The 24,765-nt window shown below is 41.4% G+C and overlaps 1 protein-coding gene across 1 annotated transcript in view; it reads right to left on the bottom strand.

The window, feature by feature from the left end:
* LOC109899126 (pro-neuregulin-3, membrane-bound isoform) overlaps window positions 1–24,765 on the bottom strand; it is a 203,469-nt gene that overhangs the window by 174,707 nt on the left and 3,997 nt on the right. The window lies entirely within an intron of this gene.

Here is a 24,765-nt window from a genome sequence, read left to right as displayed (position 1 = left end):
CTGAGGGGCAAAATGCAATTAACACGTTTTTGGGCTTCTCATTTCCTCTTTGATTCAAGTAGCACAGCCAAAGAGGAAATTATTTCAGCCAAGGGATATTGTTCCATGTCTCGTTCTCAAGAGCCCCTTTGAATCCACAGCCATCCTTCTGTCCCTCCACTGGTTTAAAAAGGAAAATTGATTTCCTTGGGCCCTTCTATTCTCATTATCATCTGAAAATTAGAACAAAAAACACAGCCTCACAAAAATAAGATAAACAAAGGAAAAACATACAATACTGTTCAAAAGTTTGGGTCACTTAGAAATCTCCTTGTTTGTGAAAGAAAAGCACATTTTTTGCCCATTAAAATAACATCAAATTAATCCGAAATACAGCGTAGATAATGATAATGTTGTAAATGACTATTGTAGCTGGAAACGGCAGATTGTTTTATGGAATAACTAGGCGTACAGAGGCCCATTGTCAGCAACCATCTCTCCTGTGTTCCAATGGCACGTTGTGTTAGCTAATCCAAGATTATAATTTTAAAAGGCTAATTGATCATTAGAAAACCATTTTTCAATTGTATTTGCACAGCTGAAAACTGTTGTCCTGATTAAAGAAGCACTAAAAATGTCCTTCTTTAGACTAGTTGAGTATCTGGAGTATCAGCATTTGTGGGTTCGATTATAGGCTCAAAATGGCCAGAAACAAAGAACTTTCTTCTGAAACTTGTCAGTCTATTCTTGTTCTGAGAAATGAAGGCTATTCCATGCAAGAAACTGAAGATCTCGTACAATGGTGTGTACTACTCCCTTCACAAAACAGTGTAAATTGGCTCTAACCAGAATAGAAAGAGGACTGGGAGGCTGCGATGCACAACTGAGCAAGAGGACAAGTACATTAGAGTGTCTAGTTTGAGAAACAGACGCCTCACAAGTCCTCAAATGGCAGCTTCATGAAATACCAGTCTCAACATCAACAGTGAAGAGATGACTCCAGGATGCTGGCCTTCTAGGCAGAGTTGCAAAGAAAAGCTATATCTCAGACTGGCCAATAAAAATAAAATATTAAGATGGAGAAAAGAACACAGGCAATGGACAGAGGAATTCTGCCTAGAAGGCCAGCCTCTTCACTGTTGACGTTGAGCTTGGTGTTTTGCAGAGGAACAAACTCCACTGGAGAACAAACTGGACGAGCTGTGTTTGAGACTATCCTATCAACGGGACCTGAAGAACTGTAGTATCCTGTGTCTCTCAGTAACTTGACTGAACAAAGACATGGTTAATATTCTAGCTGTTTTTCTATGCATTGGAAGGACAGCATTGGGAAAACTCAAGGGGGGTGATGTGTCTCTTTGTTAACAACAGCTAATGCGCAATCTCTAATATTAAGGAAGTCTGGTGGTTCTGCTCGCCTGAGTGAGACGACCTCAAGATAAGCTGTAGACATTCACCTTTACTCCATACATAGATGCATACAAAGCTCTCCATTTGGCAAATCTGACCATAACTCCATCCTCCTGCTTACAAACAAAGACTCAAACAAGAAATACCAGTGACGCGCTCAATACGGAAGTGGTCCGATGAAGCGGATACTAAAGCCACAGTACTGTTTCACTAGCACAGACTAGAATATGTTCCGGAACTCATCAGATGGCATCAAGGAGTGTACCACATCAGTCACGGCTTCATTAATAAGTGCATCGACGATGTCATCCCCACAGTGACTGTACATATATATCCCAACTAGAAGCAATGGATTACAGGCAACATCCGCACTGAGCTAAAGGCTAGAGCTGCCAATTCCAAGGAGCAGGACACTTAACACGGACATTAAAAAGAAATCCCACTACGCCTTCCGACAAACCATCAAAAAGTCATAGCGTCAATACAGGACGAATCCACTGACGCTTGTCGGATGGGAGAATGCTGTCCATCGACTACAGCTCAGCATTTAACACCATAGTACCCTCCAAACTCGTCATCAAGCTCGAGACCCTGGGTCTCGACACCGCCTTGTGCAACTGGGTACTGGACTTCCGGACAGGCCGCCCCCAGGTGGTGAGGATAGGTAACAAAATCTCCATTCCACTGATCCTCAACACTGGGGCCCCACAAGGGTGCGTTCTGAGCACTCTCCTGTACTCCTTGTTCACCCACAACTGCGTGGCCATGCACGCCTCCAACTCAATCATCAAGTTTGCAGACGACACTACAGTGGTAGGCTTGATTACCAACAAGAACTAGACGGCCTACAGGGCGGAGGTGAGGACCCTCGGAGTGTGGTGTCAGGAAAATAACCTCACACTCAACAACAAAACAAAGGAGATGATCGTGGACTTCAGGAAACAGCAGAGGGAGCAACCCCCTATCCACATCGACGGGACAGTAGTGGAGAGGGTAGTAAGTTTTAAGTTCCTCGGCGTACACATCACGGACAAACTGAATTGGTCCACCCACACAGACATCGTTGTGAAGAAGGCGCAGTAGCACCTCTTCGCCCTCAGGAGGCTGAAGAAATTCAGCGTGTCACCAAAAGCACTCACAATCTTCTACAGATGCACAATCGAGAGCATCCTGTCGGGCTGTATCACCGCCTGGTACGGCAACTGCTCCACCCACAACCGTAAGGCTCTCAAGAGGGTAGTGAGGTCTGCACAACGCATCACCGGGGGCAAACTACCTGCCCTCCAGGACACCTACACCACCCGATGTCACAGGAAGGCCATAAAGATCATCAAGGACAACAACTACCCGAGCCATTGCCTTTTCACCCCGCTATCATCCAGAAGGCGAGGTCAGTACAGGTGCATCAAAGCAGGGACCGAGAGACTGAAAAACAGCTTATATCTCAAGGCCATCAGACTGGTAAACAGCCAACACTAACATTGAGTGGCTGCTGCCAACATACTGACTCAACTGCAGCTCACTTCAATAATGGATATTGATGGAAATTGATGTAAAAAATGTATCACTAGCCACTTTAAACAATGCCACTTAATATACTGTTTACATACCCTACATTGCACATCTCATACTGTAAGATAGTAGTTGTGGAATTGTTAGGTTAGATTACTCGTTGGTTATTACTGCATTGTCGGAACTAGAAGCACAAGCATTTCGCTACACTCGCATTAACATCTGCTAACCATGTGTATGTGATGTGGTAGTTTGATGTGGTAGTTCTTGCTTGGATACCCAGGCGTGAGCTGCCTAGTGATGTGAGCCTACCAGATGAGCTAAATGCCTTCTATGCTTGCTTCTTTTGTAGCAACGCTGACCCATGTGTGAGAGCACCAGCTGTTCTGGACGACTGTGTGATCACAGAACAACTTTTTGAGAATGCTATTTATTGACTACAGCTCAGCTTTCAACATAATTGAGCCCTCCAAGCACTACACTTAACTAAAGACCCTGGGAATGAACACCTCCCTCTGCAACTGGATCCTGTACTTCCTGACAGGACACCCCCAGGTGGTGAGGGTAGGCAACAACCCTCCACACGGGGCCCCTCGGGGGTACGTGCATCTTCCCCTCCTGTACTCCCTCCTGTACTCATGACTGTGTGGCCTTGCATGACTCCAACATGATCATTAAGTTTGCCCGACGACACAACGGTGGTAGGCCTGATCACTGAAAACGATGAGACAGTCTTTTGGAGGAGGTTAGAAACCTGGCCATATGGTGCTAGGACAACAACCTCTCCCTCAACGTCAATAAGACAAAGGAGCTGATCGTGGACTACAGGAAACGGAGGGCCGTACACGTCCCCATTTACTTCGATGAGGTTGTAGTGGAGCAGGTCGAGAGCTTCCAAGTTCCTCTGTGTCCACATCACTCAGGATCTACCATGGTTCAAATACACCAACACAGTCGTGACGAGGGCACGACAACACCTCTTCCCCCTCAGGGGGTTGAAAAGATTTGGCATGGGCCCTCAGATCCTCAAAAAGGAGGATCTGCACCACTGAGAGCATCATGACTGACTGCTTCACTGCTATTTGACCAAGAAGGAGAGTGATGGAGTGCTGCGTCAGATGACCTGGCCTCCACAATCACCCACCTTCAACTCAATTGAGATGGTTTGGGATGAGTTGGACCGCAGAGTGAAGGAAAAGCAGCCAACAAGTGCTCAGCATATGTGGGAACTCCTTCAAAACGGTTGGAAAAGCATTCCTTGTAAAGCTGCTTGAGAGAATGCCAAGAGTGTGCAAAGCTGTCATCAAGGCAAAGTGTGGCTACTTTGAAGAATCTCAAATATAAAAAATGTTTAACACTTTTTGGTTACTAGATGATTCCATGTGTTATTTCATAGTCTTGATGTTTTCACTATTATTCTACAAGGTGTGTCCAAACTTCTGACTGGTACTGTACATATCTACCTTAATTACCTTGTACCCCTGCACATGGACTTGTTACTTGTACCCCTTGTATATAGCCAAGTTATCATTACTCATTGTTTATCTATTATTACTTGTATTATTACATGTTTTACTTTTCTATTATTTCTCTATTTTCTTTCTCTCTGCATTGTTGGGAAAGGCCCATAAGAAAGCATTTCACTGTTAGTCAACACCTGTTGTTTACGAAGTTAATGACACATATTTGATTTAATTCCAGAAATATAATTTATAGCAACTGGTCAGGGAATGTAGCAGATCACCAGATCAAACGGAATCAGATTAACAAAGATAATTCTCATTCAGGTTGTCATTGGTTCTCCCATTATGTTCCATGAGGAACTTGTGGATCATAATATTCTGTCTGACATGTGGCTGCACAATACCATTAGCACCACTAATTGGTCATATTCTCTCTCTCTCTCTCTCTCTTCTCTCTCTCTCTCTCTCTCTCATCTCTCTCGCTCATCTCTCTCCTCTCTCTCTCTCTCTCCTCTCTCTCTCTTCCTCTCTCTCTCTCTCTCTCTCTCTCTCTCTCTCTCTCCTCTCTCTCTCTCTCTCTCCTCTCTCTCTCTCTCTCTCTCTCTCTCTCTCTCTCTCTCTCCTCTCTCTCTCTCTCTCTCTCTCTCTCTCTCTCTCTCCTCTCTCTCTCTCTCTCTCTCTCTCTCTCTCTTCTCTCTCTCTCTCTCTCTCTCTCTCTCTCTCTCTCTCTCTCTCTCTCCTCTCTCTCTCTCTCTCTCTCTCTCTCCTCTCTCTCTCTCTCCTCTCTCTCTCTCTCTCTCTCTCTCTCTCTCTCTCTCTCTCTTCTCTCTCTCTCTCTCTCTCTCTCTCTCTCTCTCTCTCTCTCTCTCTCTCTCTCTCTCTCTCTCTCTCTCTCTCTCTCCTCTCTCTCTCTCTCTCTCTCTCTCTCTCTCTCTCTCTCTCTCTCCTCTCTCTCTCTCTCTGGAGAGAGTGATAGAGAGCACAGAAAATTGTTAGCAGACTGATACCGTCTCAACCATTTTGGCATCTATAGATAGGTTTACATTCAATTTGTGACAAATTGTCAAGCCAAAATTATAAAATCGTTAGAAAACATGATGTGCATGTTTCCATTAAATGGACTTGTTTTGGATAAAAGGTTGTGCGTGATGACACAATGCACATAAAAATAACTTTTACTGTTAAATATCCATGTACAAAATAAAAAGTACAAGTTAAATGGGTTTATCACATTTTCAGCTTTAATGATGGTTTTGTAAAAAAATGTTTTTGCTTATATAGCGAATGTGCACACTTCAGTATTGGCACATGCGCTCTGCACAACAGCTTGCATAAACAGTGTGGGTACAGCCTGCATGTTGAGATTATTATAGACAAACGAGCAAGAATATTTGTTTGTCAAATGGCAGCCAATCATAATATGATGGTTATTATATCAATATTTGCACACAAAAAAAGCATTTCAACAGTCATTTCTATAAAAAATGTACAGACCCAAAAAGATCCCTCCTGTCTAACGTATTTTGCTTTTCAACATTTGGAAAGTTTACTGAAAAATTCGCTGTTTCCATCATGAAGGCCTGTCGTGACATTTTTTATCCAACATGTACTTTACTCACATAAAAAGGTTGGATGTGTTGGATTGTAGTTTGAAATACTTGATATGATAGAAGTTAATGGTTACAAGTATGACGAATATACAGTTGAAGTCAGCAGTTTACATTTATATACATACATTAGCCAAATACATTTCAACTGTTTTTCACCATTCCTGACATTTAATCGTAGTAAAAAATCCCTGTCTTAAGTCAGTTAGGATCACCACTTCATTTTAAGAAGTGATAGTAATAGTAATAGTAAAGAGAATTATTTCTTTCAGCAATTATTTCTTTCATCACATTGCCAGTGGGTTATAAGTTTACATACAGTGAATTAGTATTTGGTAGCATTGCCTTTAAAATACTTAACTTGGGTCAAACATTTCGGGTAGCCTTCCACAAGCTTCCCACAATAAGTTGGGTGAATTTTGGCCCATTCCTCCTGACAGAGCTGGTGTAACTGAGTCATGTTTGTAGGCCTCCTTGCTCGCACACACTTTTTCTTGAGATCTTGTGTTAATATATCCACATAATTTCCCTTCCTCATCATGCCATCTATTTTGTGAAGTGCACCAAAGCACCCCCACAACATTTTGTTTGTTTTCTTCTTTTTTTTAAATTAAACAGGTAGGCCAGTTAATAATACGTTCTCATTTACAACTGTGACCTGGCCAAGATAAAGCAAAGCAGCGTGACACAAACAACACAGTTACACATGGAATAAACAAATGTACAGTCAATAACACAATAGAGAAAGTATATATACAATGTGTGTGATGGCGTGAGGAGGTAAGGCAATAAATAGGCAATAGTAGCGAAGCAATTACAATTTAGAAAATTAACACTGGAGTAATAGATGTGCAGATGATGACGTGCAATTAGAAATATTGGCGTGCAAAAGAGCAAAAAAGTAAATAAAACAATACGGGGATGAGGTAGGTAGATTGGATGGGCTATTTACAGATGTGCTGTGTACAGCTGCAGCAATCGGTAAGCTGCTCAGATAGCTGATGCTTAAAGTTAGTGAGGGAGATATAAGTCTCCAACTTTTTGCAATTCGTTCCAGTCATAGGCAGCAGAGAACTGGAAGGAAAGGCTGCCAAAGGATATGTTGGCTTTGGGGATGACCAGTGAGATATACCTGCTGAAGCGCGTGCTACACGTGATGCTACCACCCCCGTGCTTCACGGTTGGGATGGTGTTCTTCGGCTTGCAAGCCTCTCCCTTTTTCCTCCAAATATAACGATGGTCATTATGGCCAAACAGTTCTATTTTTGTTTCATCAGACCAGAGGACATTCCTCCAATAAGTACGATCTTTGTCCCCATGTACAGTTGCAACATCTGGCTTTTGCATGGTGGTGTTGGAGCAGTGGCTTCTTCCTTGCTGTGCGGCCTATCAGGTTATGTCGACATAGGACTCCTTTTACTGCGGATATTGATACTTTTGTACCCGTTTCCTCCAGCATCTTCACAAGGTCCTTTGCTGTTGTTCTGGGATTGATTTGCACTTTTCACACCAAAGTACATTCATGTCTAGGAGACAGAACGTGTCTCCTTGCTGAGCAGTGTGATGGCTGCGTGGTCCCATGGTGTTAATACTTGCGTGCTATTGTTTTTTTACAAATGAACGTGGTACCTTCAGGCGTTTGGAAATTGCTCCCAAGGATGAATCAGACTTGTGGAGATCTATAAAAAAATCTGAGGTCGTGACTGATTTATTTTGATTTTCCCATGATGTCAAGCAAAGAGACACTGAGTTTGAAAGTAGGCCTTGAAATTATTATTATTTTTTTTTAATTTTACCTTTATTTAACCAGGCAAGTCAGTTAAGAACACATTCTTATTTTCAATGACGGCCTGGGAACAGTGGGTTAACTGCCTGTTCAGGGGCAGAACGACAGATTTGTACCTTGTCAGTTCGGGGGTTTGAACTCACAACCTTCCGGTTACTAGTCCAACGCTCTAACCACTAGGCTACCCTGCCGCCCCAAATACATCCACAGGTACACCTAATTGACTCAAATGATGTCAATTAGCCTATCAGAAGCTTCTAAAGCCATGACATAATTTTCTGGACATTTCCAAGCTGTTTAATGGCACAGTCAACTTAGTATATGTAAACGTCTGACCCACTGGAATTGTGATACAGTGAATTTTAAGTGAAATAATCTGTCTGTGAACAATTGTTGTAAAAATGACTTGTGTCATGCACAAAGTAGATGTCCTAACAAACTTGCCAAAACTATAGTTTGTCAACAAGACATTTATAGTTTGGTTGAAAAAATTATTTTTAATGACTCCATCCTAAGTGTATGTAAACTTCCGACTTCAACTGTACATGGTGGGGTCACTGATATCAGTGAGCAGTCCAGACCACAATACGCAGGCATCCTAACCACGGCATTTTATTAGCAGCGGATACACCTGGAAAAAGAGAAAAGTAAAGACCTGAGACGTAAAATGGAGCAGGCAGTAGACAAGAACAAGTCGATGAATAAAAACTAGGCATATCCGAAGGGCATGCGCATAGATTAGCGGCAGCATTGGGGTTGCCAAACCTAAAATGACCTTTTAAAATATTTGTTCATGAACATGAAGGACATTGTAGTGCATTGGTTACACAGAATCATGGGGGAAAAGAGAGTAAATCGTTAGACTGCGAGAGGAATTCTACCATGCCTGAGGGCGGTAGAAGCGACAGACACGGTGTTGCATAACACTGCTTTAATTACAATGGGGCAAAAAGTGGATCTGTACATAATCTGGACATAATGGACATAATGGGAGTTAACGTTAAATGGGGAAAATCTACAATTCCATAAAATTGGTACTTTGAATCCGACATCGTTAATGCCGTTGCCTGGAGAGTGTGAATCGCATACATGTGACCCAGATATAATTACTCCAAAGCCTTGGCCCTATTTGCAAGAGACAATATTGGAATGGGGACAAGTATTGTATACAGATGGCTCAAGCTACATGACCATAGAAGGGAAGGGAGTAAAAAAGTACACTGTGTGTGATGACAGGGGTGTAGTAAAGCCTGGCCCACTGCCAGCCTCTGTGTCAGCCCAGGGGTGGAGTTATATGCATTACCCGAGGCCTGTAGGTTGTCAGAAGGTGAGAATGTTACAATATACACCGATTCTCGATATGCATTTGGGGTAGTTCCTAATTTCGAAACATTGTGGTCACAACGGGGCATGTTAACAGCGACAGGAACACCAATTAAAAATGTACATGAGGTAGTGGCATTATTAGAAGCATGTCAGCTACCCAGTAACTTAGCAGTGGTGAAATGAGAAGCTGAAGGTCAGTCGATAACTTTCAGACTAATGCAACCAGAACTAAAAACATTTCAGGAGGTTGAAAAAGTTGACACAACCATTGCTGATGATAGAGCAGCAAAGGATAGTGTGGGGGAAGTGTTATCACGTAAAAGGAGGTTTTATTCACCAGTAATGCCCTTTAGTACTGCAACTAAGGGAGTGAAGTGGTCAGAGAATGTTTAGACACCAGCAGACCACGAACCTGGGGAAAGATAGCTTTTTGGGGTAATTATACTTTGGACAACATCCTAAGGTGTGAATATAGGAACCAAATGATTCTTACTGTCAAACGTCAGGGGGAAGAAGAGGCATACAGTATGAGCAGACGAAGGCATATTTACAGACTCATTTAGGCACTGAACTAGTGACTGACAATTATACATTTTTTGCATGTATAATTAAGCACAGCTTAACGCATTATTAATGCTTGTTATGTTCTGTGTTTCTTTTTGCTTTACACGTCTTGTGCTATCACTCTCTTAAGAACCCAAAGGAGGAAATGGAGAAAGTAAAAAGCTCTAGCTGAAATGGAGGAAGTCAAAAGCTCCAGCTGAAATGCAATTATTAGTTGTACGACGAGAGGGGGGAATAAGAATGTGCATAGTGTGATGATAGATCAGAGGCCATAAGTATCAGAGGTGTAAACATACTAATCAACTGTAGATTTTTGTTCATGTTCCATTTTCTGTTCATTTATAAGTCATTTCAAAGTGTATGTAATGTTGAACAGTATGGAGGTACTATTAAAAAAGGGGGGGGGGGACTGTTGAATTGTAGTTTGAAATACTTGCTATACTAGAAGTTATTAATGGTTACATGAGGAATGTATATGGTGTGGTCAACGGAGGTTGGATAAGAAGTAGGGCTTACTAAGTGAGGGAAAAGGCAATCTCTCGGTTGCGGTCACTGATTAAGGTTAAATAGCTGTGGATTAGTGAGGAATGTGGGCCTTAGGTCAGGTTAGATGAATGGAGAAGGAACAGTTTTTTTTACATACATCACTTAACTTCCTACCTAGCAACAAATATGTATTGTTTAGAGGTGCAAGGAGGAGACTCTCCCTCAAGGAGGGTATAAATACTTGTGCTGGTGGAAACATGTCTTTGTCTTTTCAGCTGATTGACCCAGTGGGTGAATAAACTTGGTTTGAGCTTTGACTAGTTGTCTGTTAGTTTTTCACTCTGTTGGTCTGAACCTAACAGATGGAAACCTGCTTACTCTCATCACTCAATGACAATAACAGCCCCCCATTTGAGTCCATGCACATAAATAACCTGGGGCTACGTCAAAAAGCTCCTCAACTTGTATTAAGCCCAAAATGAAAAATAATCACGCAATTATGGCAATGTTTCTGGAGAAGATTATTATCTAATCATAGTGTAAACAATGCCAGGAGTTGTTTTGCTCCTGTTTGATGATTTCCCCAACTCCAATTGAGGTGATTCTACTATCATCAATCACATACTAGACCTGCATAATTGCAGCAATCAGTTATTGGAAGAAGAAAGTCCTTAAAATGTTGAATAAGTAACAGATTTTAATGATAATCCCTTGATTTAAAACACATAAGGTGATATTCGGAAGATTATCACATACAATTAACAACTTTCCTTCCACATAAGGACCATGCCAGAAGTTTCTGAACATTTCTGGACATTTTGAAAGAAAATGGAAACATTGGAAAATGAAAACACTATGAAGAGTTTATTTCCAAAACGCTATATCTCACATGTTTTTTTCTCACTACAAATGATTGCTTAAGGGTACCTTCATCAGTGTGTAAAAGATTACTGTTCTCAGATTTTAAATTTGGAGATTTGAGATGTATATTAAAAAGTTTTTTTTTTCATTTTACAAAAACACTATACACTGAGTGTACAAAACATTAGGAAAAACTGATCTGTCCATGAGATGGACTGACCAGGGGAATACAGGTGAAAGCTATGGATCCCTTATTGATGGTACCTGTTAAATCTACTTCAATCAATGTAAGTGAAGGGGAGAAGACAGGGTAAAGAATGATTTTTAAGCCTTGACACAATTGAGACATGGATTGTGTATGTGTGCCATTCAAAGGGTGAATGGGCAACACATACGATTGAAGTACCTTTGAACTGGGTATGGTAGTACGCACCAGTTTAAACGTGTCAAGAACTGCAAACGCTGCAGGGTTTTTCACACTCAACAGTTTCCTGTGTGTATCAAGAATGGTCCATCATCCAAAAGATATCCAGCCAACTCGACACAACTGTGGGAAGCAATGGAGTCAACAAGGGCCAGCATCCTGTGGAATGCTTTCGACACCTTGTCCATGGCCCGAATAATTGAGGCTGTTCTGAGGGCAAAATGGGGTGCAATTCTATATTAGGAAGGTGTTCCTAATATTTTGTACACTCAGTGCACATACAGTACATTGTTTATCTGGAATGGATAGTTTGTATACTGTATATTGGACTGTGAAATGTGGTTGTCTCACCTAGCTATGTTAAGATCAATGCACTAAGGCGATCTGGATAAAAGCGTCTGTAAAATGTAAACTGTAAATGTTTTACATACAGATCTTATATTACTGTATTGATTTAATTTAAAAAAATATATACAATTAATATTGACGTCTCAAATGATTCACTTGTACAGTTCTTTATTAAAATTGAAAACAGTACTACTTATTTCTCTGAGAGAGGCTGATACAGTGGCGGGAAAAACTATGTGAACCCTTTGGAAATACCTGGATTTCTGCTTGAATTGGTCATAAAATCTGATCTGTTCTTCATCTACGTCACAACATTAGACAAACACAGTCTGCTTAAACTAATAACACACAAACAATTACACATTTTGATGTCTTTTATTGAACACACCGTGTAAACATTCAGAGTGCAGAAATAACCCCAACCAAATGTTTTCTGTAGTTGTTGATCAGACCTGCACAACAGTCAGGAGGAATTTTGGTCCATTCCATTTTACAAAACTGTTTCAGTTTAGCAGTATTCTTGAGATGTCTGATGTGAACTGCTCTCTTGAGATCATGTCACAGCATCTCAATCGGGTTGAGGTCAGGGCTCTGACTGGGCCACTCCAGAAGGCATTATTCATTCTGTTGAAGCCATTCAGTTGTTGATTTAATTCTTTGTTTTGGGTTATTGTCCTGTTGCATCACCCAACTTCTTTTGAACTTCAATTGGCGGACAGGTTCTCCTGCAAAATATCTTGATAAACTTGGGAATTCATTTTTCCGTCGATGATAGCAAGCTGTCCAGGCCCTGGGCCAGCAAAGCAGCCCCAAACCATTATGCTCCCTCCACCATACTTTGCAGTTGGGATGAGGTTTTGATGTTGGTGTGCTGTGACCTTTTTTCTCCACACATAGTGTTGTGTGTTCCTTCCAAACAACTGTAGTTTCATCTGTCCACAGAATAGTTTGCCAGTAGTGCTGTGGAACATCCAGGTGCACTATTGCAAATTTCATAGGAGCAGCAATGTTTTTTTTGGACAGCAGTGGCTTCTTCCCGTGGTGTCCTCCCATGGACACCATTCTTGTTTAGTGTTTTACGTATCATAGACTCGTCAACAGAGATGTGAGCATGTTCCAGAGATTTCTGTAAGTCTTTAGCTGACACTCTAGGATTCTTTTCAACCTCATTGAGCATTCTGCGCTGTGCTCTTGCAATCATCTTTGCAGGACAGCCACTCCTAGGGACTTTCTCCATTTATAGACAATTTCTCTTACCGTGGAGTGATAAACATCCAGGCTATTAGAGATAATTTGTAAACCTTTCAAGCGTTACGCAATTCAACAATTCTTAATCTTAGGTCTTCTGAAATCTACTTTGTTCGTGGCATGGTTCTTCACATCAGGCAATGATTCTTGTGAATAGCAAACGCAAATTTTGTGGGGCAAGGCAGCTCTAACCAACATCTCCAATCTCGTCTCATTGATTGGAATCCAGGCTAGCTGACTACCGACTCCAAATTAGCTTTTGGTCATTAGCCTAGGGGTTCACATTATGTATTCAGTATAGACAAGAAAAATACAGTAATTTGTGTGTTATTAGTTTAAGCACACTACGTTTGTCTATTGTTGTGACTTAGATGAAGATCAGATCAAATTTGATGACCAATTTATGCAGAAATCTAGGTAACTCCAAAGGGGTCACATACATAGCCACTGTACATAGCGTTTTGCAAAAAAAAAACATGATTATTTGTCTCTCTGCAATGAAACCATCAAGTGATAGATTTCAAACAAATACATGTCTGTTATTGAACAAACCCATGCCATTATTACATAGTGGAAAAAACAGCACCCTCTCTCATAAATTCTTTAAACAATAAAAGCTTAAATTACCAACGTTTCTGAAAATTTATATATATTGTTTTGGAATTCAACTCTTTATATGTGTTTTTGGGGAAAAGAGCTGACTTCCTACAATTCTACACATTTGCCATGGGGCAAATGTGCAGTTTTATATCTAACCTTATGCTATTGTGCACATTTTGCCATGAGGCAGATATTTGTTTTCACTGTTTTACAGCTAATTTCCTGCAATTCTACACAAACCGATAGAAAATTGTGCCATTTTATTGCTAGTCTCATGCTATTCTACACATTTTGCAATGAGGCTGAATGGATGTAGCATTTTTAAAGCTAATTTAATGTAATTCTATAAAAAGATATCCATGGTTTATCATATGTTCATATGCTATCTGGGGAGGGGTGGGTTGCGACCTCAAGGGTAGAGAGGAGGGGGAGATGAAGACTCAGAGACACAGAGTGATGGATCTATTAATCAATGAAGCCCAAACAATAGAAATAGGGGTCTTGTGAGATGAGAAAATAAATCCAAGAGCAAAACATATATATACATTTTAAATCCCTGGAACAGATAGCCTGGGAAAAAGCCTGTCAAAAATGTATTTGATTTGATTTTGATATCCAAGGACCTTGACTGGTGATTTAGCCCAGGTTAAGCCCTGCTTAGAGTGTATCTGTGAGAGTTGGTTCTAAACAACTTCTATAACTCTAACATCTGTAGCCACCCAACATTATACAACCCATAAATGAAAGGCACAAGACACTTTCAAATGACCTCCACAATGTGGATAGTAAAACATTTAATGTGTCCGCTGTTTGTCTGAGACTAATAATAAAAACTAATGGACTCAAGTTTTGCTTTTCTCCTCTCTGGTGCTCTTTCTCATCTTTTTATTTGTTGTGTTTGTGTATGTACAGTTGAAGTCGGAAGTTTGCATACACTTCGGTTGGAGTCATTAAAACTCGTTTATCAACCACTCCACAACAAATTATAGTTTTGGCAAGTCAGTTAGGACATCTACTTTGTGCATGACACAAGTCATTTTTCCAACAATTGTTTACACTTATATTTCACTCTATCACAATTCCAGTGGGTCAGAAGTTTACATACACTAAGTTAACTGTGCCTTTAAACAGCTTGTAAACCTGTCAGGAGGAATGGGCCAAAAGTCACCCAACTTATTGTGGGAAGCTTGCGGAAGGCTACCCGAAACTTTTGACCCAAGTTAAACAATTTAAAGGCAATGTTACCAAATACTAATTCAGTGTATGTAAACATCTGACCCACTGGGAATGTGATGAAAGATATAAAAGCTGAAATTAATCATTCTCTCTACTATTATTCAGACATTTCACATTCTTAAAATAAAGTGGTGATCCTAACTGACCTAAGACAGGAATTTCTGCTAGGATTAAATGTCAGGAATTGTGAAAAACTGAATTTAAATGTATTTGGCTAAGGTGTATGTAAACTTCCGACTTCAACTGTAAGTATTCAGACCCTTTGCTATGAGGCTCGAAATTGAGCTCAGGTGCATCCTGTTTCCATTGATCATCCTTGAGATGTTTCTGGTAAATTCAACTGATTATACATGATTTGGAAAGGCACACACCTGTTTATATAAGGTCCAACATTTGACAGTGCATTTCAGAGCAAAAACCAAGCCATGAGGTCAAAGAAATTGTCCGTAGACCTCCGAGACCAGATTATGTTGAAGGAACAGATCTGGGGAAGGGCATCAAAATATTTCTACAGCATTGAAGGTCCCCACGAACACAGTGGCCTCCATCATTCTTAAATGTAAGAAGATGCCTGTCCAAACTGAGCAATCGGGGGAGAAGGATCTTGGTCAGGGAGGTGACCAAGAACCCGATGGTCACTCTGACAGAGCTAAAGAGTTACTCTGTGGAGATGACAGAACCTTCCAGAAGGACAACCATCTCTGCAGCACTCCACCAATCAGGCCTTTATGGTAGAGTGGCCAGACAGAAGTCACTCTTAAGTAAAAGGCACATGACAGCCCACTTATAGTTTGCCAAAGGCACCTAAAGACTATCAGACAATGAGAAACAAAATTCTCTGGTATGATGAAACAAAGATTGAACTCTTTGATTCAGAGTCATGCCAAGCATCATGTCTGGAGGAACGTGGGAAAGATGAACAGAGCAAAGTATAGAGAGATCCTTGATGAAACCTGCTCCAGAGCGCTCAGGACCTCAGGCTGGAGCAAAGGTTCACCTTCCAACAGGACAACGATCCTAAGTACACAGCCAAGACAGTGCATGAGTGGCTTCGGGACAAGTATCTGAATGTCCTTGAGTGGCCCAGCAAGAACCCGGACTTGAAACAGATCGAACATCGCTGGAGAGAACTGAAAATAGCTGTGCAGCAACGCTTCTCGCATAAGAGGATCTGCAGAGAAGAATGTGAGAAACTCCCCAAATACTGTGGTGGAAATTACAACGTCATGTAATTCACATAGTTTATATTAGAATGTATTGTTATAGTAGTACTTTCACACCCTGTCTGTTCTTCTGAGAGGAGCCTCTGAGGCTTAACTCCAACAGTTGATTTACGATGTCTTGGTGATAAAACCCAAAGACTGCTTTCCATTCCATGATTAGTGTCTGTGTGAAATGTTGGCCTGTCTGCCAGTGCCAGGCAAACCTTCCCTCCAGTTTCTTTCTCCCACATTGCAGATGAACACTGGACTTCATAATTTGAGGGAAGGACCTAGTGTCCTATGTTACATTAGTATTTCTGTATAAACAATAAGTAAATGACCTAGAGACATACACCATCACCATGTCAAATCAAATCAAATCAAATTTGATTTGTCACATACACATGGTTAGCAGATGTTAATGCGAGTGTAGCGAAATGCTTGTGCTTCTAGTTCCGACAATGCAGTAATAACGAACAAGTAATCTAACTAACAATTCCAAAAACTACTGTCTTATACACAGTGTAAGGGGATAAAGAATATGTACATAAGGATATATGAATGAGTGATGGTACAGAGCAGCATAGGCAAGATACAGTAGATGATATCGAGTACAGTATATACATATGAGATGAGTATGTAAACCAAGTGGCATAGTTAAAGTGGCTAGTGATACATGTATTACATAAGGATGCAGTCGATGATATAGAGTACAGTATCTACGTATGCATATGAGATGAATAATGTAGGGTAAGTAACATTATATAAGGTAGCATTGTTTAAAGTGGCTAGTGATATATTTACATCATTTCCAATCAATTCCCATTATTAAAGTGGCTGGAGTAGAGTCAGTGTCATTGACAGTGTGTTGGCAGTAGCCACTCAATGTTAGTGGTGGCTGTTTAACAGTCTGATGGCCTTGAGATAGAAGCTGTTTTTCAGTCTCTCGGTCCCAGCTTTGATGCACCTGTACTGACCTTGCCTTCTGGATAACAGCGGGGTGAACAGGCAGTGGCTCGGGTGGTTGATGTCCTTGATGATCTTTATGGCCTTCCTGTAGCATCGGGTGGTGTAGGTGTCCTGGAGGGCAGGTAGTTTGCCCCCGGTGATGCGTTGTGCAGACCTCACTACCCTCTGGAGAGCCTTACGGTTGAGGGCGGTGCAGTTGCCATACCAGGCGGTGATACAGCCCGCCAGGATGCTCTCGATTGTGCATCTGTAGAAGTTTGTGAGTGCTTTTGGTGACAAGCCGAATTTCTTCAGCCTCCTGAGGTTGAAGAGGCGCTGCTGCGCCTTCCTCACGATGCTGTCTGTGTGAGTGGACCAATTCAGTTTGTCTGTGATGTGTATGCCGAGGAACTTAAAACTTGCTACCCTCTCCTCTACTGTTCCATCGATGTGGATGGGGGGGTGTTCCCTCTGCTGTTTCCTGAAGTCCACAATCATCTCCTTAGTTTTGTTGACGTTGAGTGTGAGGTTATTTTCCTGACACCACACTCCGAGGGCCCTCACCTCCTCCCTGTAGGCCGTCTCGTCGTTGTTGATAATCAAGCCTACCACTGTTGTGTCGTCCGCAAACTTGATGATTGAGTTGGAGGCGTGCGTGGCCACGCAGTCGTGGGTGAACAGGGAGTACAGGAGAGGGCTCAGAACGCACCCTTGTGGGGCCCCAGTGTTGAGGATCAGCGGGGCGGAGATGTTGTTGCCTACCCTCACCACCTGGGGGGCGGCCCGTCAGGAAGTCCAGTACCCAGTTGCACAGGGCGGGGTCGAGACCCAGGGTCTCGAGCTTGATGACGAGCTTGGAGGGTACTATGGTGTTGAATGCCGAGCTGTAGTCGATGAACAGCATTCTCACATAGGTATTCCTCTTGTCCAGATGGGTTAGGGCAGTGTGCAGTGTGGTTGAGATTGCATCGTCTGTGGACCTATTTGGGCAGTAAGCAAATTGGAGTGGGTCTAGGGTGTCAGGTAGGGTGGAGGTGATATGGTCCTTGACTAGTCTCTCAAAGCACTTCATGATGACGGATGTGAGTGCTACGGGGCGGTAGTCGTTTAGCTCAGTTACCTTAGCTTTCTTGGGAACAGGAACAATGGTGGCCCTCTTGAAGCATGTGGGAACAGCAGACTGGTATAGGGATTGATTGAATATGTCCGTAAACACACCGGCCAGCTGGTCTGCGCATGCTCTGAGGGCGCGGCTGGGGATACCGTCTGGGCCTGCAGCCTTGCGAGGGTTAACACGTTTAAATGTCTTACTCACTTCGGCTGCAGTGAAGGAGAGACCGCATGTTTTCGTTGCAGGCCGTGTCAGTGGCACTGTATTGTCCTCAAAGCGGGCAAAAAAGTTATTTAGTCTGCCCGGGAGCAAGACATCCTGGTCCGTGACTGGGCTGGGTTTCTTCCTGTAGTCCGTGATTGACTGTAGACCCTGCCACATGCCTCTTGTGTCTGAGCCGTTGAATTGAGATTCTACTTTGTCTCTGTACTGGCACTTAGCTTGTTTGATAGCCTTGCGGAGGGAATAGCTGCACTGTTTGTATTCAGTCATGTTACCAGACACCTTGCCCTGATTAAAAGCAGTGGTTCGCGCCTTCAGTTTCACACGAATGCTGCCATCAATCCATGGTTTCTGGTTAGGGAATGTTTTAATCGTTGCTATGGGAACGACATCTTCAACGCACTTTCTAATGAACTCGCACACCGAATCAGCGTATTCGTCAATGTTGTTGTCTGACGCAATACGAAACATCTCCCAGTCCACGTGATGGAAGCAGTCTTGGAGTGTGGAGTCAGCTTGGTCAGACCAGCGTTGGACAGACCTCAGCATGGGAGCTTCTTGTTTTAGTTTCTGTCTGTAGGCAGGGATCAACAAAATGGAGTCGTGGTCAGCTTTTCCGAAAGGGGGGCGGGGCAGGGCCTTATATGCGTCGCGGAAGTTAGAGTAACAATGATCCAGGGTCTTTCCACCCCTGGTTGCGCAATCGATATGCTGATAAAATTTAGGGAGTCTTGTTTTCAGATTAGCCTTGTTAAAATCCCCAGCTACAATGAATGCAGCCTCCGGATAAATCGTTTCCAGTTTGCAGAGAGTTAAATAAAGTTTGTTCATGTAAATCTTGTAAATCTTGCTGTCTGTTGCGTGAGAGCACAATGTACCCGTATATAATTTTACATATCTGTTTTTAGTCACGGAGACTCAGGAGGACTATAAAGAGTTGTAGCTGCTAATTTGGGCTTTTGACAATCACCATTGGGTGACCAATAATGCTCCATAATTGCAATAATTATTTATAAAGTTTGATGGATTTGAGAAAATCGAAAAGTCTTTCTTTTGGGTAGAATAATTCCATGACATTACAGGTGTGCGAAGCTTGTAGCGTCATACCAAGAAGACTAGAGGCTGTAATCGTTGCCAAAGGTCGTTCAACAAAGTACTGAGTAAACCTGTTTTTGTTTTGTTATTATGGGGTATTGTGGTATTGTATTCTGACTCATTGTCAAAATCACAAACTATCCTTTTAAATTTAAATAAATAATAAATAATAAATAATTTAAAAAAGGTATGACTCATCACACTGGAGTGTGTTGATCTAACCTTGTACAGAACGCTGATTAAAATTGGCAAGTGAACACCAGGTCTTTAATTAGCAATAATTCTATTTGATTTAATCAGGTGCCTCTGATATTCAAGGCTATGAGCATATGCTCTGCAAGCATTACCATACCTAAATCAAAACACAGAGAAAGCTGATCCTCCCCTCCCTCTCCTCTATCTGTCTATTCCCATCCCGGTCATCTCTCCCTCTTCCATTTTGCTGGCATAGTGAATGTCCTTAATCACATCTGTGGGGGTTCATTAGCAGACTCTCTGTCTAGATACAATATTTGGACTCTTATCCTAATTTTCTCCAACCTCGAAAACATGCATCTGCATCAGAGGCACTCATTATTCACAGAGAGGGCTTGTGTGAACCCCACTGATACACAATCAATTTCACACGCTGTTGGCATTCAATGCAGGCAGGATAAAGAGGGGAGATATTTCAATTTTTTACTAAAGCAGATGGGTTTTTAGGCACCTGAGATACAGACAACAGGGAGAATAGATCTGCTGTTTGTTTACCGTACATGGCGCACACACACACACACACACACACACACACACACACACACACACACACACACACACACACTTGGGATCAATCTACACAACACAACCTTTATCCCCAAGGCTTCACCCGTGATGGCTGAGTATATGAAATCACAGGGTGTCAAAAACAATATACCAGATAATACAATTGTCCCCCTCCATATACAGTATCTGATGTACCTGTGCTCAGGTGCATTGTGGGTACTCAGGAGCTGTGGAAATTCTCAGATGAGGGAAAGAGAGGTTATATATTGAAAGGCAGTAGCTTCACTCAACGTCCTCTGGCCTGGCATCAATTCCAAGGTTATGGCAAGTGGGAGGGTAGAAATGTTGGGAGAAATGGAACTGAATCCCTTTTTGTGTCTATTTGTGTCTCTCAGTTTGCTATGAGGTGCCACAGTCAGAAAACCATAAGGAAGGAAGATCTGAACACATCTGCTTTCCTTCCCTCCCCTTCCCCCTGTACTCTCTGAACTTTGGTGTTTTCTGGAACAGCAGTTTGCTGCAAGAGGTACTCTGATTTTTATCTAATGCAAATGTCAATCAAGACGAAGGGAAAAATGCAGTCGCACTTGACTGAGAGGAGCCAAACTACCTCTGAAAAAAGTACCTCACCATCTGCCCGTCGTGACCTGCACGAGCCTGTGGATTACTCAACAAAATGCGCCAACCAAATGTACGATTTTGGATATAAAAAATAATCTTTATCGAACAAAACAAACATTTATTGAGTAACTGGGAGTCTCGTGAGTGCAAACATCCGAAGATCATCAAAGGTAAGCAATTCATTCTATTACTTTTCTGACTTTCGTGACCAATCTACTTTGCTGCTAGCTGTTTGTAATGTTTTGTCTACTGAGAGCTATCCTTACATACGCTTGGTTTGCTTTTGCTGTGAAGCTTTTTTGAAAGCTTTTTTGAAATCTGACATGCCACGTGGATTAACAACAAGCTAAGCTGTGTTTTGTTATATCGCACTTGTGATTTCATGAAAATTTAATATTTTTAGTAATTTCATTTGAATTTGGCGCTCTGCAATTCAACGGATGTTGACGAAAATTATCCCGCTAAAGGGATCGGTGTGCCAAGAGGTTTTAAGATGAATGCACTAACTGTAAGTCGCTTTGGATAAGAGTATCTGGTAAATAGACTAAAATAGATTTCGGGTTCGGACAGGGTACGACAGTTGAACGAAGCTCATGAGGCATTTATAAGTTATATTCTTCAAGAATAAATGCTTATATATCATTAATTTATAAGTCCAAAAATGGATGCAGCAACTGCACATTGCCACTTTAACCTCTTTCAGCTAGGGGGCACTATTTTATGTTTGGAAAAATAACGTTTCCAATGTAAACGGCCTGTTTCTCAGGCCCATATGCTAGAATATGTATATAATTGACAGATTATGATAGAAAACACTCTAAGGTTTCCAAAACTGTCAAAATATTGTCTGTGAGTATAACAGAACTGATATTGCAGGTGAAACCTGAGGAAAATCAAACCAGGAAGTGGCTTCTATTTTGAAAGCTCCATGTTCCATAGCCTGCCTTCGCTCAATTTAAAGGGATATCAACCAGATTCATTTTCCTATCGCTTCCTCAAGGTGACAACAGTCTTTAGACATTGTTTCAGGCTTTTATTTAGAAAAATGAGCGAGACAGATAACATTGCGTCAGGTTTCGCATGAGTTTTGTTTGCGCAACAGAGCTTTCCTACTGAAAAAGATAGTGCCGTTTGATATATTATCGATGATATATTTTAAAAACAACCTGATGATTGATTATAAAATGTTTGACATGTTTCTGTAGACATTACGGATAGTATTTTGAATTTTCGTCTGGTTCTCGTGACTGCTCGAGCCTGTGGATTTCTGAACATAACGCGCCAAACAAACGGAGGTATTTTGGATATGAACATAATCTTTATGGAACAAAAGGAACATTTATTGTGTAACTGGAATTCTCGTGAGTGAAAACATCCGAAGATCATCAAAGGTAAGCGTTTAATTTAATTGACTTTCTGATTTTCGTGACCAAGCTACATTGATGCTAGGTGTTCATAATGTTTTGTCTAGTGATCGATAAACTTACACAAACGCTTGGATTGCTTTCGCTGTAAAGCACATTTTCAAAATCTGACACGACAGGTGGATTAACAAATTGCTAAACTGTGTTTTGCTATATTGCACTTGTGATTTCATGAATATAAATATTTTTAGTAATATTATTTGAATGTGGCGCTCTGCAATTCAGCGGTTGTTGATGACAATTATCCCGCTAACGGGATAGGTAGCGTCAAGAAGTTTTTAAGAGGCTGCACACAGTGAATTACCTTATAGGACCTCCTCAGGGCATAGAATATGTCTTGAATATAAACCTTCACAGTGCACCAACTATTTGACTTAAATTAAACTAAGGCTTCAAATGCCTAGCTCTGGGAAATTGATATTCACAGCCCTTTCATCATGGACACAAACTCCTCAACACCACCGCCATTCCAGTTCCCCACATCAGTCTAACATGAGCAATTAGAACTCTAAGTAGTAGTAGGCCTAGTTATTTTGTCTAAGCCCAAGACACCAGACTGCCAGACTTCTGCTATTCCTCCGTGCAACTGATCAATCAATAACAAATGGCATGATGAGGCTATCTAACAGGCATTGATCTAAATTATTAGCCTGGCCCCAGATTTGTTTATGCTTTTGCGAATCTCATTGTCAAAGTCAGGACTGACAGTTCCATAAGGAGTTTCATATTCATTTCAGATAACACCCTTATTCCACCAGGGAGAAGCAAACATCCCCAGCTGCGTGCAAGGCATCTCAGTCTCAATAATATTGACAGGGCTTTGCATGGATCTCAGCTTTCGTTTCCAACCTGCACTTCCGCACAGTGACAGCTGGGATTGCCTTTCTCCATTGCCACAACGGCGGGGAAAGGCTTAACGTCCCCTTGTTACTAACTAGATGGAGGCCCTTACAGTCGGTTTCAAAAAATAAATTGAATTCCTGCCCAACAGATAGAATAAATAAACGTGGTAGTGTGTTCAAGCCCTGTGTCTCTCTGGGAAGACCAAGCCTGGCCTGGCTGACACAATTAGGGATAGATTTGTATTAGAATACAGAGAGATGGGGGGGAGAGAGAGAGGGGTGATGTAGAGGAAGAGAGAGAAAGCGATAGAGAGAGAAAAAGTAACAGAAATAGAGAGTAAAACAGAAGCTATCTATGCAGAAGTGATCTTCAAAACAAAACAACTTTAGCCTGCAAAAATGTTGTATTGAAAAATGTGGGCTACAGAAAGAAACAAAATAGTACAATTTGAAGCCATAGGGCCTTTTGTGACTAGCAATCCCGGATCCGGGAGCATAATCATAGCCTCAAACGAATTAGCATAACGCAGCGGACATAAATACCCCTAGAAACTTTTCCTATTCATGAAAATCGCAAATGAAATATATTGAAACACAAGCTTAGCCTTTTGTTAATCACACTGTCATCTCAGATTTTCAAAATATGCGTTACAGCCAACGCTAGACAAGCATTTGTGTAACTTTATCATGGCATAATGCTATGCTAGGCTCTGCTGGCAGCAGGCAACATTTTCACGAAAATAAGAAAAGCAATCAAATGAAATCATTTACCTTTGAAGAGACTCCCAGTTAGATAGCAAATGTTCCTTTTTTCCAAAAATATTATTTTTGTAGGCAAAATAGCTCCCGTTTGTTCATCATGCTTGGCTGAGAAATCGACCGGAAAATGCTACCACTACAACGCCAAACTTTTTTTCCAAATTAGCTCCATAATATCGACAGAAACACGGCAAACGTTGTTTAGGATCGATCCTCAAGGTGTTTTTAACATATATATTCGATAATATATCTGTCGAGGCAATTGGTTTCTCTTAAGAAGCGATTGGAAAAATGGCTACCTCAGTATTTTACGCAAGATTTTCTGCGGGAGACACCATGTGACCACTTGCTAAATATGGTCCCTTATGGCTATTCTTCAACGGAAATGCGTAAAAAGACGTCACAATGCTGTAGACACCTTGGGGAATACGTAGAATACGTAAGCTCATTCGTAGCTCATTCACAGCCATATAAGGAGTCATTGGCATGAGGAGGTTTAAAAAAATGCAGCACTTCCTCATTGGATTTTTATCTGGGTTTCGCCTGTAACATCAGTTCTGTTGCACTCACAGACAATATCTTTGCAGTTTTGGAAACGTCAGAGTGTTTTCTATCCAAAGTTGTCAATTATATGCATAGTCGAGCATCTTTTTGTGACAAAATATCAAAAACGGGAACGTTTTTCATCCAAAAATTAAAATATTGCCCCCTAGTCGCAAGAAGTTTTAAGTATTACAAGCAATAGAAATGTCCAAAGGTTGAACAAAAATTGATTCGTTTTTATTATGAGAAACAAGATGGGTATGAAAATGGTCGTCAAGTCGTCAATGTTTGTTGAAATGCATGTAAGTCTGTGTTGGTGTTTTTGTCTTTACTCAACTTTTTCTTCATGTTGAAGGTTGGGTCCCAGCAGACTTCATCTCTAAGTT

This window comes from Oncorhynchus kisutch, linkage group LG11 (assembly GCF_002021735.2).
Source record: "Oncorhynchus kisutch isolate 150728-3 linkage group LG11, Okis_V2, whole genome shotgun sequence".
NCBI classification, from domain to species: Eukaryota; Metazoa; Chordata; class Actinopteri; order Salmoniformes; family Salmonidae; genus Oncorhynchus; species Oncorhynchus kisutch.
The sequence above is the reverse complement of the archived record's forward strand: the minus strand, read 5'-3'. Positions and strand labels throughout refer to the sequence as shown.